Here is a 5,690-nt window from a genome sequence, read left to right as displayed (position 1 = left end):
CAATAATCTTATACGAACCAATAAATTGTGGACTTAACTTTCTTTTGCGACCGAATCGAAGAACTTTCTTCTAACTCGATACTTTAAAAAATACTTTGTCACTGACTTGGAATTCTATATCTTTACGTTTAAGATTGCATATGATTTATGATGATCTAAAGCTGTTTTCAAACAATCTCGGATCACTTTTATTTTTTCTTCAGTCTCACGAATCAAATCAAACCCGTGTATCTTTTCCTAACTAAGCTCAGTCCAGTATAATGAAATTTGACATTTATGACCATACAAAGCCTCATATGGTGCCATCTTTATGCTCGATTGAAAACTGTTGTTATACGTGAATTCAACCAACGATAAATATTTCTCCTAGTTGCCTTCAAACTCTAAAACACAGCAACAAAGTATATCCTTGAGAATTTGAATTACTCGTTCGAACTGACCATCAGTCTTAGGGTGAAATGCAGTGCTAAAATGCAACTGCGTACCAAGAGCTTCCTGTAACTTTTTCCAGAATCATGATGTAAACCGCAGATCTCTATCCGAAATAATAGAAACTAGTACCTCATGCAATCTGATAATCTTAGAAACATATAACTCAACTAATCTCTTAAGGGAGAAATTCGTACATACCAGAATAAAATGTGCTAACTTCATCAAACGATCAACGACAACCCAAATGGCATCTTTCTTTTTCAGCGATAAGGGTAAACTCGATACGAAGTCTATAGTAACTCGATCCCATTTCCACTTCGGTATCATCACTGGCTGTAACAATCTAGAAGGTACCTGATGTTCAGCTTTAACTTGATGACATACCAAACATCTAGATACAAAATCAGAAATCTCACATTTGATTCCTGGCCACTAGTAAATCTATTTCAAATCACTGTACATCTTATTACTTCCCAGATGAATAGATAAGTTACCACTATGAGCTTCGTGTAAAATTCTCTGAATGAGCTATGTGTTCTTCAGTACACAAATTCTACCTCTAAATAATAAACAACCATTGGATCCCATCTGAAATTTTGAATCTGAAGTCGACTCACATTGTGCCCGTTTAGCTAACAACTCAACATCACATTTCTAAGCTTACCAGATCTGTTGTAAAAACATCGATTTAGCTTTCAACTTGACTAAGATCAAGCCATTTAATATATAAAGTTAGTTACGTATTCATTGCTTGTAGAGCAAGTAAAGACTTTCTGCTCAAAGCATCAGCAACCACATTCACTTTTCCTGGATGATAATCAATGATCAACTCCTAATCTTTTAACAGTTTGAGCCATCTACGCTGTCTCAGATTCAAATCTTTCTACGACATTAGATGCTTCAAACTCTTGTGATCGGTTTATATATAACATTTTTCACTAAAAAAAATGGTGTCGCCAAATTTTCAATGCAAACACAATAGTTGCTAACTCTAAATCATGCATTAGATAATTATTTTTGTGTGACTTTAACTATCTAGAAGAATAAGCTATCACTTTGCCTTCCTTCATCAAAACACAACCTAAACCATTTAAAGATGCATCGCTAAAAATTACAAATTTTTTACCTGATTCAGGCTGAACCAGAGCCAGTGCCTCGGTCAACAGTGCTTTCAACTGATTGAAACTTTGTTGACATTTCTCGGACCATTCAAACTGCACATCTTTCTGTAATAATCTCAAACCATTTCTTAGACTATTCAAATAGTGCCAGAGTATGGTTAAATGTTTTTTTGTCAAGAACAGTGGCATCTTGGAATGAACTTTGTCAAAGGCTTCTGTTATGATACAACCATCCAAACATTAATGCTAAATTTATGAATTATATTACATCTTTTCAATAATTTGAAGATGAGACTTTGTATGAAACTTGGGAGTGATTCAAGGAATTGATTAGAAAATGCCCGATGCATGGTTTCCAACATTGGACGTAGATGGAAATGTTTCATAATGGATTAAATGTGTAAAGCCCAATTTCAGTGAAATTGGACACAGTAGTTTTGAGATCACAAATCTGATCCGAAAATAAAATTTATTTTATTTTTATTACATGGCCCATATTTTGTTAGAAATGTCATGTGAAAATTCTAATAAGAAAATTTTATCGATTATGCGTTTAATTACGGGATGGACTAAATCGTATAAAATGCAAAAGTTGAATTCTAGTGGCTAGAAGGATTAAATAGCTATGGAATTCAAAACTTGGGGTCCTTATATGGTGATTAGACCATTGAAGAAAAGTGTGTAGATATTTTAGTGACTCATCCATGGAAATTTAGAAAAAGGGTAAGGACTAAATTGGAAATTGAAAAATATTTAATTAATCAAAAAGATGATAAAAGATATCATCTTATTTTTCTCATCAGCTTCCCCAAAAATTCTATGGAAACCTGAGGAGAGAGAGAAGAAAATTTCATGGCTTAATTGGATAAGTTTTCTTGTCCCGTTTTTAGTAATTTTGATATTTTTGAAATCGGGATAGCTTAATCTATTTGTTCAGAGGATCAATGTAACAACCCATTTTTAGGGTTAATCAAAACAGTGGTTTCGGGACCACAATCCAAAGACAAAATATTTATTTTATTATTTCATTAAGGTTTACAGTATGATAGATTGTTCGTGTGAAAATTTTGTAGAGAAATTTTACCGTTTGAGTGGTTAATTCGGTAAAAAGTACTAAATCGCGTAAAACGTAAAAGTCGAATTCTATAAGTTAAAGGTATTAAATGGCTATGAAATGAAATAATGGGAGTCCTTAAGTGGTAATTATCCCATAAGTATTGATAGTGGAATTCTATGGCTTGGTATTGTTGAAATTTATGATGTTATTAAAGGTTAAAACGGTAAAATGGTTAAAATCTTAATAATGAATAAAACAAAAACAATTTTAAGTTTATTTTCTCATCTCTTTCACTAAAATTGAACAAAGAAAATAGCCATGGAAGAGTTTTTGGGTTTAGCACACTACTAGCTTGATTAAGATCAAGATAAGCAATTACCGGAACTAGATCAGGAGAAACGAAAAGTGGACAAATAACTGATAGTTTTATTTGAGCCACATGAGGTAAGTTCATATAACTAGAACCGAATTATTAAATACATGTAATTTTTTAAAATGTATGTGTATAAGTTGAATGAATTATCCACTTGAAATTCAAATTACTGATTATATGATTAAATTACTGTTTACATGAATGAAAGAGAAATGCTACTATTGTTATATATGTTGCATGGATTCTGTATGATAATATGCATTAGGTATGTGAATTGAGTATCTAAATGTATATACTTAATTGAATTGAATATATATATGATTTGAGAAATTGAATTATTGATCATTGAATGCTTAAATGATGAAGTTGGATAATTACCGAGCCCCATTTGAACCGTAAGAATTTGTTAGATATGAGTGACATGTCACTAGGGTTGCCGTTTTGGTCGAGCTCCTACATTTGTTGCGGACTCATTACAACTCGTGTGAGCTTACCGATATATTAGCTCATAAGAGCTTACTGTTTTTAGCTCATTGGAGTTTAACGATTCAGCTGGTATGAGCTTACTGTTCAACTCAATAGAGCCTACCATTTCAGCTCAATAGAGCTTACTGTTTATTAGCTCAGGAGGAGCTTATCGATCATGGCTCGAAAGAGCAAAAAGGATAATGAATTGACAGATTACCGATAAAAACACTTAGTGTGTATCACCTGAGTATTTATCCAAATTCTACGTAGTTTAACGTGCATAATTACTCTTACGGATCATATAAATAAGCTATGTCGAAATGAATGAATTACTGTTGAAATGAATGAATTACTATTGATACAAATGAATTACTATTGATATAGATAAATTAATGTTATTACTAATGAATTACTGGTTATACGGATGAACTACTAGTTATATGAATGAATTACAGTTTATACGAATAAAAATGAATTGCCATAATGTTATGTGAATTACATGGTATTGATGTTATTTGATGAATTAAATATGGAATGAAGTTATATGTACTTGAGATTGAATATTTATTTTTTTCACCTATGGTGACTTGATGTTTACAAAGATATAATGATACTAATCTTGTGACAGCCCAAAATTGACCCTAGTCGGGAAGTGGTTTCGGGACCGCTAAACCGAGTCACCGAAAGGTTTGAATGTGATGTTTATTGTCTAGAATATGTAATCATGAATGTGTGAAAATTTCAAGCTTCGATTTAGTCGATTGCATGTGAATTTAGTCAATAGGACTTATATGAGAAAATTTTAAAATGTGATAGGTCAATGCATGAGGACCTATTAGTGCATGTGGAAGAAAAAGGGGACTTGCATGTCAAATTCCCCCTCCCTAATATGTAGTGGCCGGCCATGCTATGGGTGGAAACATGTCACCAACATGTTGTGTTAGTGATGTATGGTAAGGAAAATAAAATAATAAGCATGATAATTAAATAATGGAAGGAAGGGTGATGAAAAAAAGAAAAAAAATAATGGTCTCATGCATACACCTCATTGCCGTGAGCTAAAGGAAGGAAAAGAAAGGTTTTGTTCATCCTTTTTCAACCTCTTTTGACCGAAAATCCTAAGGAAGAGGATTAGGAGGAAGTTTGGCCATGCATGTAACTAGATTGAGGTATGTTTAATGTTATTCTTTGAGATTCATGTATATTTTAAGTTGTAAGTTCAAAATCTACCTAGCCATGGTTCAAACTTTGTTAAATGATGGAGATGACATTCGGCCATGAATGTTACGTTCTTGGTTGGTATTTTGATGTCTTTGGTGATGAGGTAAGGAGATGGTTGACTTTGGGTGTTTAATAAAAGGGTTTGGATGTGAGAGTGTGTGAGAAGTAGAAATGAGGAGTCTTAGCAACTCCATGAAGGTTCGGCCATGGTAGTTTGAGGATTAGAGATTTTATTTCTTGTTAAAAATTTGATGAATCCTAGTGTGTGAAGTGTTTGAACCAACTAAGGATTAATAGATGCATGGGTACAAAGTAGGAAGAATCGGCTACTATGGTTGACACCAATGCCGAATGTAAAGATGTTATAGTAAATAATGTATGTGATTTGAGTTGATAATGTGAAAAAGGATAATTAGACGTATTATAAATGATATAAAGATTTTAGAAATTATTTTGGTTAGGTGTGTGTATGATTAAGTATATTCGGCAATATACTTAAAGTGAGTACTTGATATTATATGGGAGTATGTATATTCGACCACATGAGTAAATATATATATGATGTTAAATTTGATTATGTATAATGGGCATTAAGATGTGGAACTTAAGAAATGTAGTCATATGTGGAATTACATGATGTTATAGTTGACATTGTACACACATACATCCATTTGGCCATCAACATGAGTAATTAGTGAGGATGGTTGCCGAATATACAAACATACATAAGCATGTGTAATTGAATTATGAATGTTTAACAAGATGGTTAAACTAGTGAATTATTGATTAAGCTCAAGGAGCTAAAGGAGGAGAATCAAGCAAAGGCAAAGAAAAGATCACTGAGTAGCCGAGTTGGAACCGTCTTACCCAACACAAGGTAAGTCATTAAGCATGTAGTTGGTATTATTTCAAATGGTCATAATGTTTATGTATTGATACTGAATGGAATGAATAAATATACATATATATATATGCATGTACGTATGTGATGATGAAATTGTTGAATGAAAAGAAAAGA

The 5,690-nt window shown here is 32.6% G+C and overlaps 1 non-coding gene across 1 annotated transcript; it reads right to left on the bottom strand.

The window, feature by feature from the left end:
• Nucleotides 1–1,801: 1,801 nt before the first annotated feature.
• On the bottom strand, nucleotides 1,802–1,908 carry LOC121211867 (small nucleolar RNA R71). Its single transcript, XR_005907084.1, has one exon. It is a non-coding gene; the product is annotated as a small nucleolar RNA R71 (small nucleolar RNA).
• Nucleotides 1,909–5,690: the final 3,782 nt, after the last annotated feature.

The sequence above is a fragment of the Gossypium hirsutum genome, chromosome A12, assembly GCF_007990345.1.
Source record: "Gossypium hirsutum isolate 1008001.06 chromosome A12, Gossypium_hirsutum_v2.1, whole genome shotgun sequence".
Lineage (NCBI taxonomy): Eukaryota > Viridiplantae > Streptophyta > Magnoliopsida > Malvales > Malvaceae > Gossypium > Gossypium hirsutum.
Note: the sequence above shows the minus strand (reverse complement) of the source record. Positions and strands in the feature narration are given on the sequence as shown.